Consider the following 16,098-nt stretch of genomic DNA (forward strand, 5'->3'; position numbering starts at 1 on the left):
GGAGGGCACACTACCTCAGGCCACCTATACCTGGTACACAGATGGCAGTTCCTTTTAACATGAGGAGACCCATAGAGCAGGATATGGCATAGTGTCAGATACCAGGATGGTGGGAGCACAGGCACTCCCTGTCCATACTACTAACCAGCAGGCTGAATTAATAGCCCTTACCCATGCCTTCCAACTAGCACAGGGACAAACCCTCAATGTTTACACAGACTCCAAATACGCCTTTCACATTCTTCTGTCCCATGCTACTATCTGGAAAGAGTGGGGGCTGCTTACTACAAAAGGAGAATCCATAACTAACTAAGGTCATATTATGGCCATGTTAAAAGCCTCCCACCTCCCCAAAGCTATAGGGATTATTCACTGCCGGTATCATCAGACCGACAGCTCCATTATCTCTAAGGAAAACAACCAGGCTGATGAAGCAGCTAAAGATGCAGCCCTCAGAAACCAACACTGACCACACCCACCACAGGGAGTTCATATACTACAACCCACATCCAAAAAGTCACCTCCTGACACTAGACAAATCCTGTCCTATTTACACCGGCTCTTACATCCTAACAGCAAGGGTCTGTCTTGTTTTATCCAGGCTCACCTCTAGACCTCTAGCCCACTCCGAGAACTTACATTTCTTAAAAAAATATCCCTGCCTCTTGTAAAATCTGCCATAGGTCAGACCCTAACTCCAGGTATCATAGCTTCCCTTTTCCTACCCACCAGGCCGGGGCTCTCTCCCAGGGACTGACTTGCAACTTGACTTTACCCACATGCCCAGAGTCTGAAGGGTAAAATATCTGCTGGTATTGGTTGATACCTTCTCAGTCTGGATAGAAGCTTTTCCAACTACTAAGAAGAAAGCTCAGTCTCTGACACCCTACTCAGGGAAATCATTCTGCGGATTGAAAATCCAGCTTCTCTTCAGCCAGACAATGGTCCTGAGTTCACCTCTCAGATCTCACAAATCTTATCTAAAGCTCTCAACATCCCTTGGTGTTTACATATGCCCTGTCACACACACACACACACACACACACACACACACACACACACACACACACCCCAGTCCTTGGGAAGATAGAATGAAATAACTATTCTTTAAAAAATGTTATGGTTAAAATATCACAGGAATTTCACCTTCACTGGGTAAAGCTCTTGATAGGGTCCTTATCTGGAAAATTTATACTTCAGAAAAATCTTCCAATCTTCTAGAGCATTTCCTGTTTCTCTCCCAAGGCACAGGGTCCTATGTGTGCACATTGAATTACACACTCAATGTACAGCACAGCCTTCCCTTTGATTTATACTTCAGAAAAATCCTCCAATCTCCCAGAGCATTTTCTGTTTCTCTCCCAAGGCACAGGGTCCTATATGTGCACATTGAATTACACACTCAATGTACAACACAGCCAGCCCTTTGCCTCATAACTGGAAGGTCCTGTAACCAAACACAGGTCACATTCAAACAGTCTCTGTTGTTAAACAAAAAACAGGCCATGGATGAGAACACAAGGAAGGGGCTATGGGAGGCCTTAGGGCAGGAAAGAGACAGTGGAAATAATGTAATTATAATTACAAAAATTATGTTTAAAAGTTGAAACAGGCTTTATGGCCATGTGCTACAGAGACTAGGAATTTGTATTAGAGCATAACAAACACTACTCACTATTTCTCTCGGGGCTACCATCTTAAACCTGGAAAACACAGTCATGTTAGGCACAGCAACAGCATTTCATCCAGTTCTCATATTAATGTAGAAATGGTGTAACTACAGTAATTTTGTTTCATGGTAAGTTCTGTTCTTTCTCTAGATTCTTGATTGCCTGATCAGCTCTACTAAGAAATGGCCAGTCGGGACATTTATGGAATATCCAAAATTGATTACCTGACTTCACATGGCTAATGTGAAGTAGTGTCACAGCATGAAAAAAAAATCTTACCTTCTTGCCACTCACTTTCTGTGCAGACTACCCCTGCTTTATAATTGGTGGTTGAAATTCTTACACAAGCTCCCACTTCATTTGTAAATTCACAATGAAATCTAGAGAACTTGGAGGACATTCATTTACTGGATATTTTTCCTTCCCAGAGGCAAGTAAAGGCCCAGCCTGGACAGCAGAAGCAGAAGTACTTATTAAAAGCAATTCTCAATTACATAGTGTGAGGCAAGCCTGAGTGGTACTCAACCTTCTGAATACTGTGGCTCTTTAATAAAGCGCCTCATGACGAGGTGATCCACAACCATAAAATTATTTTCAGGCGACTTCATAATATAATATTATATAATATAACATAAACATCTGTGTTTTACAGTGGTCTTAGGCCATTCCTGTGATAGGGTCATTGATTCCCACAAAAGAAGCTGTGACCACAGAGGTTAAGATTTGCTGCTCTAAACTGATACATATAAATCAATAAATAAATAAAATTAAGAAAAAAGGGACAGAAATTCTTAAACCAGGAAACAATGGAAAACAGACACAAAGGGATTATGGCAGTGATGCATTTAAAGAAAATGAAATTTAAAAGATGTTATCAATAATTGATTTTTTAAAAGAGGTAAGAACTGAAAGATCCCTTAGCTATACTGACTTTGAAACAGAGTAGACACATCCTGGTAGGAAAAATACCATTAATAAAACACTGTATGACTTTATCCCATGGGAAATGTTAGCTTCTGAGTGCTGTAAGCTGACGCATGGAGTTACAGCCAATGGCCAGAGTCTCAAGCCTCTGCGCTAACTTAACTGTGTAAACCAGGATTGCACATATCAGCAGAGGAGAGTTGGCTAATTGGAAAATGAATATTTAGTAGTTCAAGCTATCCTCCCTAAACTCTCCACCCACCAGTTCTGTCTGGCTTCATAAACATGGAAGGAATTAATACATGAAGGAAAATTACAGTCACTCACCCTGCCCTATCAGGCACTTCTTTATGATGGAGACCCCTCCTGCAGCTCACTGCCTTAGACTTCAGTCTGTGCTATACCCACTGTATGTTTTCCCCTGCAGTGTACACAGGACCCTGTATTGTTTAGTCTGTTTCCCCTGCAGTGTACAAAGCACACTGTTCCTCCTCTTACGGTCTGAAGGGAGAAGCCATGCTCCACACACAAATCCTTTTTCTGTTACTGCAATAGACAGCCCACTATTTGACTCCTACTGAAAGTTACAGAACTCTGTGGTAATGCAGACCTGTAATGCAAGAATTTAGGGTGTTTAGTCAGGAGGAAAACAAGGGCAATGCACTGTGAGTATACAGACAGGGTTTAAGTCCACCTCAATTAATATAGGAGACTTTTCTTAAAACCACATTTCAAAAAGAAGGGAGAAGCCACTGTTATAGAATATAACTTTATGGCATACTGGGACTTAATATTGGTTGTGACCCTGCAAAGTCCCATTGAGCAGCATGTTAGAGGCCTTTGATGGGGAGGTGGACATTATGGGTGTTTTTAAGTCAGGGTTGTCTCTTTTGTTATGAGAATGTAAAGGCTGATTAATCCTGGTGAACAAACATTTACATCTTATCACACTAATCTCTAGCAGGTGTGGTAACCATGCTTATCACTGGGTTATTTGAGATACAACCCTCTCTTACCTAAATTCTACTTTGTGTGACTTTATGTCTCCTAAGAAGTGGTAAATCCTTACTTATACCATCAATTATACTCCTCTACATCACAGGTTAGCTATGGCACAATACTCTACACAGGAGATTGTTGTGCTAATTCTAATTGGTCTTAATAATAAAAACCTGGAGTAGGATATAGGAGTTAATGGTGAAAGATCAGAGAAGCTGAGCAGCCAGCCCCTAGTTCTATCCTCTACTGAACCCTCAAATCAAAGAGGTGATCCTTTCCCTGTGAATCTTCATAATGAACACAATGAGGTTCCATTTCATCCTGCCTTATATTTCTCTCTCCGACCAGAAATAATACTCCTGTCTCCACCTCCAATGCACTGGGATAAAGGTTTGAACCACCACCACCTGTCTCTGTTTCATAAAGGTGGCCTTGAACTCAAGAGATCCACCTGCTTCTGCCTCCCAAGGGTTGGGATTAAAGGTGTGCACCACCACAGCTTTATCTTCAGATAACTACTCCCTAGCTCCACACTCTGACCTTCAGGCAACTTTTCGTTTGTTTTTGTTTTGTTTTGTTCTTGGTATTTTGATTTTTTGAGGGTTTCTCTGTGTAGCTTTGGAGCCTGACCTAGAACTGGATCAAAGTCACAGATATCCACCTGTCTCTGCCTCTCAAGTGAAGACATGTGCCACCTTTAAAGCACAAACAAAATGCTACCACACTTGAATATTTCTAAAAAACCAGTTACGATGCCAAACCTCTGTATACACACAGCCCCAGAGGGTGAAGTTACTCAGATACTTCCATCCTGGCAACTACACAGAACAATGCTGCACAAGGCAGGACCAGGCAGGAATATGGTGAGCGGCTCCCACCCAGCCAAGGGAGAAGCAAACACACTGGCTTATGAGCCTCAGCCGGACACTCCACCTATTCTGGGGAGAGCGCCCACACTCACCATGAGCAGCCACTCACTCCCCACATGGGGACAGCAGCCCCGCAGTCACTGTGACTGGACACGCCGCCAAGCATGGAGACAGCAGTCCTCACTATAGCCAGCCACCCTCCCCACATGGGGGCAGCGGCCACTCTCACCTCAGTCCAGCGCTCCTCCTCTGTGAAGGGCAGAACCTCACTGACCTCAGACCAGCGCTCCTGCTCTGTGAAGAGAATCCCCTCACTCAGCTTGGTGAGGCTGCTGAGCTGACCAGAGCTCTCCGCAGAAGCAAAGGCACAAGTTCACCTGGCTTCCTCAGGTGAAGCACTGAGGTGAAATCCTGGCTACCGGAAGAACCCTCCCATCTGACTGGCGGGTCAGATAGAGGATCTGATTGGCTAGTGAAGCCTGAGAGACAGGGCCAGGTGAGCAGAAGCTACAGGCCCTCCCCTGGATCCACCTCAATTCAGACTCCACCCTTAAAAAGCCCGCCATTTGAGGCTCCACCTCTAGAGGCGCTAAAAGCCCCCACTTCTGAATACACCTTCTGATTCCTAGTTTCCTGTTCTCATTGGGTCACACAGGAATATTTTGCTCAGATTAAACATGGATTCATTAATTCAGTCTAATTAAATTGCTGCATCACAAACCATGGGTTTCCTACACTATTCCACTAACCGTGATTTTTAAACATAATAGGGAGACTGCAGTCACTTTAAGTACCTGCTCATCATCTCTGCAGCTGTGGTATGGGGAGGACAGGAAGGCAGGGCCAGGACAAGCAAGGAGCTGGGCAGGCGGGAAAGGGGAAAGGGCTTGTGGTGCCTGACTGCTCTCAGGACCCACCTCCCCCCACCCCCACTGGTCTCTGCTGCACAGGAGCAAAGGCACTGCAAGCCACAGCCCTGGTTGTGCACACAGGGAGGCAGGCTCTGAACTACAGGTCCCAGCATTCACCCCTGTAAAGCCTGATTACACTGCAAGGCGGTGCTGAGAATTCAGCTGTGAGAACATGAGTTCGCCTAAGGTTCCCAGCACAGCTGAAGATGAGTAGACATAGGCAATAAATCCCAAATGCCTCCAGTTGCACCTGCCCCCAAACAATTCTTTATTTCCCCTCACCCCTACCCAGAGCCATCTGTCCTGCTGGATTGAAATGAGATGATGAAATGAGTGGGGATCCACATACACACACCCAGCACATAATTCCTGTTGCTCCCTGGACTCCTTGGCCTCTCTATTTCATTCCATTCAAAAGAGACCAGCCCTTCAGCTCTGGGAAAGGTATTCCCCTTGTGTTGTGGTTTCTGATGATTTTCCCACTTCCCTCTACAGCCACCCAACCTCTCCTGCCCTAAAAAGCAAACCACTCCGACGGTGCCTTCTCTCTCCAATTCTTTTCCACCAGTTCTTTCTGGAGCTCACTCCCAGCCACTGCTCTGACACACTTTATCAAAGTCCTCCTTGATCTTGGAGTGAGCAGCTGGATCCAATGATGGGTTTCAGCCCTCATATCTCTCAATTAGCAATAGGAGACTCAGCTGATTGCCTCTTGAGTAACACAGTGTATGCAGACTCTTCTGCCACAGCAGTTACTGCTGTCACCTATTTTGCATGCACTTTAGCCTTTGACTTGGGATTATTTACACCTTGGAAAGATTAATCCCTAATTTTCTTTATTATAAATGCAATAGCTTAGTAGCCAATAATTAACCGAGTAGACATCACTGAATTTAAGCATTGGAAGAAAGCTGTAAAATGGATTTATGAAGTTAGCATGTCTATAGTGCAACATATTTCTCTTATTTATCTGCCTCTGTCAAAAGGCAATTTCGAGTAAAAGAAGGATCTTTGCCTGACTGACATCTAAACTGCTTACTCAAGCTTTTAAATTTTTATTTAGTTCTTGTGATGATACCCTGGCTGGTCTGGGAACTCCTGTTTATAAGGTAGCCTGCTTTACTGTCTCAACCTTTGTGGTAGCTGAAGTTGCTGGATCATGGTTACAGGTACCCCACTACCCAATTTTAAAGTGAACTTGTAAAGAAAGGATGATACTTGTTATATAATTATTAGGGTTAGGGATTGATTTTTTCCAAATATTTTACAGATTTTCCCTGTGTACTAGTGTGTATGTATCTTACATCTGCTTTCGATGCTGTTTAAAGTTGCCTTTGCAACTTTTTTGACAGTCCGAAAATATTTCCAAAATTGAAATATTTTAAAATCTTTTAGGTTATTGCTTGCTAAGCTTTGTTGACTAAGTGTAGATATCAAAGATAAGGTTTTGATTTGTTATATTTTGGTGTGTAGTTTTTGTGTATGTCTGTCGGCTCCCTCCTTCCACAAGATTTCATGTAGTGCACACTCATCTTGAGATCCCTATGTAGCACAAGAGGACCTTGCCTGTGTTTGGTTTTTTCTTATTGTTTTTATTTTTTAAGGAAGAGTCATAGTATTTTGCCTAGACTGCCTTCAAACTCTGGTGATCTCCTTACATTAGCCTCCTGCGTCCTGGAGTTACAAGCTGTTAAATCTTGAGCTCCCAGGCACACCAATGGCCAAGTTTTTAAACTAGGTGTCACAGAGGAAGTGTGGCAGTGACCTGCAGTCTAGCCAAAGACACTTAAGCATTGCACTCTGGAGCTTTACTGAAGTTACTCAATTTGTGGTTTTCTTTTTTATCAACAGGAAAGCAGATGCACTTAAAAAAAGAATTAACCTGGCTGTGGTGGTTTAAGCCTTTAATCCCAGCACTCAGGAGACAGAGGCATGTGGATCTCTGAGTTGGAAGACAGCCACAGTTACAAAGACCCTGTCTCAAAAATTATATATAGATGTAGATATACATAGATATGTGTGTGTTTGTTTATTTTAAATTATGTATATATGTACATGAATATGAAAGTGCCCTTGGATATCATGAGAAATTGTCATCTTTAGAAGCTGTAGTTACAGGTGGTAGAAAGCCAGCAGGTTTGGGAGCTAGAAATAGAACTACAGTCCTCTAGAAGAATAGGAAGTGCTTTTAACATGAACTGTCATGCTAGCCCAGCAGATGCAGTATTATCAGTTAATCTGCAGATTATTATTATAATTATTATTAGGCACTACTACCTTTCCTATATGCTATTATTTCCTTTGATACTTACAAAATATTTGAGCTATTAAAAGTTATAAAGAACACTAACTGTGGAGGGGATGGCACAAGCCTTTAGTTCCAGCACTTGGGAGGCAGAGGCAGTTATTTGATTTTTGAGACCAGCTTGGTCTACAAAATAATCTCCAGGACAGTTTGGGAATCACAGAGAAACCCTGTCTTGAAAAGCAAACAAAAGACCTCTGTAACAAACATGTTTTTATTTATCCCCCTAAATGATAAATAAAACACTAAAGTGTCCTTATTGTCCTCCTACACTTCAAGCCTTGCATTAAGAGATTTCTTTCACAGACAGGGAGGCAGAGGCAGGTGGATCTCTGTGAGTTCGAGGCCAGCCTGGTCTACAGAGCTACTAGCTGTTCCAGGACATATCCCAAAACAATACAGAGAAACCCTATCTGGAAAAACCAAAAGAAAAAAGAAAAAAATAAATTCCTTTTAGATTTTTTTACCAGTGAAAATTGTTTACATTGTGTCTGTCATGTCATAGCTACTTTACTAATAAAGGGGCTGAATACGGGACTCAGGCATGCACAAGTTTCCCTTTTAAAACAAGTGCTGCACACCCTGACTCTCTACTGCTTTTAGGTGGCCACCACCACCCCTTTCTCTTTTCTCCACCAATAAATTCCACCACGTGGGCGAACTGAGTCTCATGTTTGTGTTTAATTGGCGATAGCTGCAGCAAGAGAACAACATTTTGGTGCTGCAGAACTCGGTAGGCCTTCCTGGAGGACTCGGCGGCTGTCTGCTGACAGATGGCCAGCCAGAGGCATTCAGGGACCCTGATTATGAACCAGCAGTCCACTTCCATCCACCCGTTCACTGGAAAGACCATTTCACGCTGGCTACAATTCAGTAAGGTACCCTTTTTCATTGTAACTCGTTTACTTAGGGTCTGCTGTATTTCCCACCAGTGAGTTAAAATACTGCCCTCCCTGGGCGGTATATCAGATTCTGGCTTCAAGCCTTCCTGCCTTCGGACTCCTGAGTCCTCAACTGCCTCAGATGCACCAGCAAAGTTTATGAGCTGACAAGCATCGAATAACACTCTGCCATCCTCCCTTATCAGGCACATTGCTCTTGGCCACATGCTTGAGCTGACAAGTTACAAGACTGACTGACCGGCCAGTTTTGCTTAACCTATGGGAAGTAAACCAACCAAGGAAATACTCCCATCCACTCCACTGGGATGCCTAGTAAAACATTTAAAACCCTTTCACTTAATGCCACTTGTTAAGGCACCCAGACTCATTTACCTTTGTACTGAGAATCGGCCTAGATATCCCCTAGAAAATAAGTCAATGGCCAATCATGAAAAATCCCGATATCTTAGGAGATCTTTCAAATTACTGCCAGCAAACAGGTAGATGGAAGGAGTTACCATGTATCCAAGCTTTCCTCTATCTCTGTGCTAAACAATCTTTCTTCTTCCTCCTCTCCACTTCCTGTCCTTCTAGCCATGAAAGCCGAATCTGAAGAAACCCCCACTAACTTGGACCCTGCTAATGAACCTCCACCGCTCCATCCTCAATATCCAACTACCTTTTCTCCTTCTTCTCCCTCTTTAACTCCTTCCTCTCCAACACCAGGTCACTCTAAAGGCCCAACTCTCCCACCTATTTTCACAACCCCTGTTACCCACTCTCATGGCCTCATGTTCTCAATCCACCAAAGCCAACACTGCTACAGTTCTCCCCTTCAGAGACGTGGCCGGAGTGGATGGTCTGTTTAAAGTACATGCCCCCTTCTCCCTATCAGAAATTTCTCAAGTATAACATAGACCGGGTTACTATACCTCTGACCCTACTGCTTTTATAAAAAAAATTTCAATATATCACACATTTCTATAGTCTAACTTTTCATGATATGTGTGTGTGTGTGTGTGATCTTAACTAACAACCTACTACCTGAGGAACAGAGGAATTTGGGAGCAGGCCTATGCAAATAAAGTTCACCAGAATCTTTCAGCTCACCATGCTGGGTCAGAGCATAATTGGGGCTATAATACCACAGGGGGAAATCTGGCTAGAGACCAGTTCATGACCTGCCTCATGGTTGGTCACCACAAGGCTGCTCTAAAGCCAATAGATAGAAATTAAAGTATCAGGGGTGATCATTCTCCTACATTTTGGACACTGATGACACGTTGTCAGTACTGAGGGAATTTTGGGAACCCACTTCTCATTCTCATCCACCTTTAATTGGGGTAGGGGGAGACTTACTTACCTAAGCATACCCCACCACTCAGTTTTATTTTCAAGGGAATTCACCTCACTCATTCAGTTCTAGTTATACATACCTATCCTGTGCCCTTACTGAGAAGGGATCTTTTAGCCAAGGCAGGAGCTTCTATTTCTTTTACTCCCACCATTCGCCTAAACAACACTCATCAGTGGCTCCTCTCCTAGACACTCACCCTACTGGTTTAATATGTCATTTCCTCTGCCAGCCTCTGAGGTAGACACCCAAGTCTGGAACACCAAAAACCCTTCTGTGGCTAGACATCATTCTCCCATTGTCATTCAGCTACAGAACCCCTTAAGGTCCATCACTCAAACCCAGTACCCACTCCCACTACAGAGCCTAAGCGAACTTAATCCTATCATCTCTGACCTCCTAAGGAAAACGTTACTCTGTCCTACATTCTCTACCTTTAACACCCCTATGCTAGCAGTTAAAAAACTTAATGGGACCTATCACCTGGTTGAAGACCTCCGACTCATTAATTCTGCAATGGTTCCTTTCCATCCTGTGGTCCATAATCTTTACACACTTCTTTCTACTATCCCCTTGGGGAATTGTCATTTCTCAGTTTTGGATCTTACAGATGCCTTTTTGTCTATCCCTCTTGAGATTAAATCTCAAAATATCTTTGCTTTCACCTGGACTGACCCAGATACCCATGCCTCCTCACAGCTCACCTGAACTATTCTACCTCAGGGATTCAGGGACAACCCATACCTATTTGGCAAAGCTCTGGCTTCTGACCTGCTCTCTCTGTCTCTACGAAAATCAAAGCTCATACACTATGTAGATGATATCCTACTTTGCCGCCCATCCTTATAAGTTAGCTATACTAACACCTCTGCTCTTCCAAATTTCCGGTCCAACAGGGGTTATAGAGTCTCACCTTCCAAGGTCCAACTGTCTACTCCTCAGGTCACCTACTTGGTACTAACCATAACCCCAATTCACAAAGCTATTAACTAAAACAGACAAAACCTAATCCAGTCTCTTACAACTCCTTCTACTAAAGAGGAAATTTTATCTTTTCTAGGAATAGCTGGCTTCTTATACTCCTGGATTTCCTCTTACTCTCTCCTTGCTCGCCCTCTATATGAGGCAGCTCTTGGCTCTCTTTACAAACCTCTCCTTAACCCTGTTACTAAGCCCTTCCAGAACCTCAAACAGGCTCTTCTCCAGGCCCCAGCTCTTCATCTTCCAGACCTAAATTGTCCTTTCTCCCTCCAAGGGATATTTCCTTGGAGTTGTAGGCCACCAGCTGGGACCTTCCTTTGCACCTGTAGTATACTTGTCAAAGAAACTAGACTTAACTGCCCAAGGATGGGCACCCTGCATATGTGATTTAGCAGCTGCTGAACTCCTCATTCATGAGTCAAAGAAACTAACCTTTGGGTCACCCATCATTGTCTTATCCCACCATAACCTGTCCCATCTCATAACTTATAGAGGCTTACAAACTCTACCTCCTTCCCAAGGTCTTGCCCTCCAGGTGGAACTAATAGAAGATTCCACACTTACTTTCCAATCCTGCTCACTCATCAATATCTCAAAACTCCTACCTCAACCTAATGCTAACTATTCCCTATCTCATTCCCGCATTGAAATCCTAGAGGTATTATTGCCCCATCCTCCACACATATGGGAGGACACACTACCTCAGGCCACCTATACCTGGTACACAGATGGCAGTTCCTTTTAACATGAGGAGACCCGTAGAGCAGGATATGGCATAGTGTCAGATACCAGGGTGGTGGGGGCACAGGCACTCCCTGTCCGTACTACTAACCAGAAGGCTGAATTAATAGCCCTCATCCGTGCCTTCCAATTAGCACAGGGACAAACCCTCAATGTTTACACAGACTCCAAATATGCCTTTCATATCCTTCTGTCCCATGCTGCTCTCTGGAAAGACTGAGGGGTGCTTACTACAAAAGAAGAATCCATAACTAAGGTCATATTATGGCCATGTTAAAGGCCTCCCACCTTCCCAAAACTGTAGGTACTTTTCACTGTCAGTCTCATCAGACTGACAATTCCATTATTTCTAAGTGAAACAACCAGTATGATAAAGCAGCTAAAGATGCACCCATCTGAAACCCACACTGACCACACTCACCACAGGGAGTTCATACATTACAACCCACATCCAAAAAGTCACCTCCTGACACTTGACAAATTCTGTCCTACTTACTCAAGTTCTTTCATCTTAACAGCAAGGGTCTTTCTCATTTTATCAAGGCTCACCTCTAGCCCACTCTTGGAGATTTACATTTCTTAAAAAATATCACTGCTTGTTGTCAAACCTGTCAAATGTTAGACCCTAACTCCAGGTACTGTAGCTTCCCTTTTCCTATCCACCAGGCCAAGGGCTCTCTCCCAGGGACTGACTGGAAACTTGACTTTACCCACATGCCTAGAGTCATATGGGTCAAATATCTGCTGGTATTAGTTGATACCTTCTCAGGGTGGGTAGAAGCTTTTCCAACTAATAAGAAGAAAGCTCAAACAGTCTCTGACACCCTTCTCAGGTAAATCATTCTGCGGTTTGGAATTTCAGCTTCTCTTCAGTCAGAAAATGGTCCTGAGTTCAACTCTCACATCTCACAAGTCTTATCTAAAGCTCTCAACATCCTTTGGTGTTTCTGTATCTCCTATCATCCACAGTCCTCGGGGAACATAAAGCAAACCATTCTTTAAAAAATGTTTTTGTTAAAATGTCACAGGAACTTCACCTTGACTGGGTAAAGCTCTTGCCTCTGGCTCTATTCAGGCTTAGGGCTCTTACCAAATGACCCCTTCTCATCTCACCCTTTGAACTTATATACAGGAGGCCAGTTCTAACACCTGGTCTCTCAACCAAATTGTCACCTCTCCCTGACCTGTTTACACCCTTACTTCATCATCTCTGTTCCTTCCTATGGAACTTTACTGACTACTCCCTGACTCAACCATGCACCAACCCCTGTACATCCTCAATTAACATCAGGGACCAGGTCCTTCTCTCCCCTAGACCAACACCCCTTTCACCTAAAAGGCAGGGACCCTTCAAGGTAATTCTGGTCACTCCAACAGCTGCTAAGCTTGAGGGCCTTTCCTACTGGATTCATTTATCCCAACTCAAATCCTCTACTTCTCCACCCAAAACTCATCCCTCATATACAGCAACTACAACAGGACCCTATTCCTTAAGGTTCAGAGGACACCGAGATCAACTACACTTCTTCCTATTCTAGAAGATTAAGGATTCACTCCAGTAACCTCACCCTGCCAGATTGGTAACCTCATGTTTTCCTGCCTGTCCTCAGTCTGATCTAAACTCTTCTACTTCAAAATATACCCCACTCATCAATCCCCTCTCTCTATATCCCTCAATAACACATTCAAAACTTCTAACCAATTAGCTGTTGTTACAGGAATGCCAGCAAAAAAACACAGATTTAGAGACACAGATAATCAAACACTTGTGCCTCCTAAGTAAAGGTAACATTTCTAACATGAATATGCTGCTAAAGTGCCTCACATTTGCTAATGTTTTTAGAAACCCAAAGGGTTATTCTAAGTTCCAGGAAGTCGAATTGAACCCACTTAAACAGGTCAGATTCACTCCAAATAAATATTACTCAACTTCTTCCTGGCCTTGGGACTTCCTTCCCTTGTCCTGGGACACAATTGGGAGCCCCCCCCCACCTTACAATACTCCCATTAAATACCAAGACCTAAGGAAGAAAACTTACCCTTGCCCTCTGCTTTCTCACATTGATTAAATTCTTATGGTTTCTCTACAGGGTGGGTATTTTTATAACTTAAAAAGATTACTATTCAAAGGGTTTCTCTCCCATGTGGGTTATTTTATACCTTAGAAGATTACTATGATATGCACATATGTTCTCACATTGATTACATTCATATGAATTCTCTACAGGGTGGGCTATTTTATAACTTATAAAGTTTACTATGATATGCAAAGGCTTTACCACATTGATTACATTCATAAGGCTTCTCTCTACTGTGTGGTCTATTATCTTTTAGGTGACTACTGTCCTGTAAAAAGGTTTTACCACATTGATTATATCTTTAGGGTTGGTTCCTGGGATGGATTCTTGTATGAATTTGGAAATGGACATTGTGAAAACACTTTACCACACTGATTACATTCATAGAGTTTATTGCTAGAATGTGTTTGGAGAGCACAGCTGTGTATAGTCTTACTACAATGACTACATTCCTAGGGGTTCTGCCTAGTATGGGTTCTTTCATGAATTTGGAGGACTCTTGTAAAACTGTTTTCCCACTTAGATTTCAATTATATGGTTTTCTCTCCAGCATGGGTTATTTTTTGCACTGAAGACTTATATGCATAAGACTCAAACCTCACATAAAATCTCACACACATATAGTGGGAGACTTCAACATACCACTCTCACCACTAGACAGGACCACCAGTCAGAAACTTAACAAAGAAACAAAAGAACTAACAGAAGTTATGTCTCAATTGGGTTTAACAACAGGTACAGAACATTCCATCCAAACACAAAAGAATATACCTTCTTCTCTGCTGCACATGGAACCTTGTATAAAATCTTCCACATTCTAGGTGGCATAACAAACCTCAATAGGTAGAAAAGAACTGGAATACTCCCCTGTATCTTATCAGACAACCATGCTTTAAAATTGGAATTCAACAACAACACAAATTGCAGAAACCCTACAAACTCATGGAAATTGAACAATGCGCACTGCACCATACCTGGGTCAAAGAAGAAATAAAGAAAGAAATTAAAGACTTCCTAAAGTTCAGCGAGAATGAGAACACATCATACCAGAACTTAAGGGACACCTTGAAAGTAGTGTCATGAGGGAAGTTCATTGCACTAAGTGCCTATATGAACAAAACAGAGGATAGTCACATTAGAGAATTAATAGCACAACTGAAAGCCTTACAACAAAAAGAAGCAAACTCACCCCAGAGGAGTAGATGCAAGTAAATAATCAATTTGAGGGCTGAAATCAATAAAATAGAAACCAGGAAAACAATACAAAAAGAAAAAATAAATGCAACAAAGAGTTGAATTTTTGAGAAAATAAACAAGATAGACACACCTTTATCCAAACTAACTGGAGAGAGAGCACGAAAATTAACAAAATCAGAAACGAAAAGGGGGACATAACAATGGACACAGAGGAAATCTAGACAAATTTCAGGTAATACTTTGAAAACCTGTACTCCACAAAATTTGAAAATTCAAAGGAAATGGACAAATTTCTGGATAACTATCCCTTACCAAAATTAAATCAAGAACAGACAAACAACTTAAATAGACCTGTAACAAAGAGTCAACACGAACGGTGCCCCAGAATGATAGCTGGGAATCCAGCATGGGACTGACTCACACCCCCTGAACATGGGTCTCAGCTAGAAGGACTGAGCAGTCCTGGTGCACAAATGAACATTGCGAACACATCTCCCGTGGAGGGATACTGCCTTATCCTAGAGACAGGAGAGAAGTCCTAATCCCCACTTCAAATGACTTGACAGATTTACATGACCCCAACTGGATGGCATAGCCCTACATGGGGAGTGGGGGGGAGGGGAGGTTGGTCAGGGTACATGTGAGAAGGAAGAGAGGGTAAGAGGGAGTGAGAGAAAGGGAACTGTGATCGACATTTAAAATAAAAATTAATTAATTACTTTAAAAAATGTAACACACCCATAACACCGTTGAATATATCTGCATAAATGAATTTTACAATTTGGTATACCTGTAAAGAAGAATCAGATCTTAAGATTTTTATCACTGTTTACTCTCAACCTTCACTAAGGGTGGTTTTGGATCTTTGAATACAACTGTGATGATTAACATTTATAGCATCTTTTTCTCTATATGAGATTTTTCTCACATTTGAAGAGAACAAGAAAAAATCATGTATTTTTCTATAGTCTGAGTCATAATACATTTGTAAAATGAACCAGGACAAACAGAAGTACATATACATTTCAAGTATACACAGGGCTTTTCTCAAGTGTTGATATATTTTCAGTGAAACTGGGAAAGCAATTACTGGTAAACTTGAAACACATTCAACAAATCTATTCAAAGTGGGTACTGATTCACATATTCTTATTGCTCTGAGAGAGAGCAGTATGTTGCTTCTTGATA

Source organism: Phodopus roborovskii, unplaced genomic scaffold (genome assembly GCF_943737965.1).
Source record: "Phodopus roborovskii unplaced genomic scaffold, PHOROB, whole genome shotgun sequence".
Taxonomy (NCBI): Eukaryota; Metazoa; Chordata; class Mammalia; order Rodentia; family Cricetidae; genus Phodopus; species Phodopus roborovskii.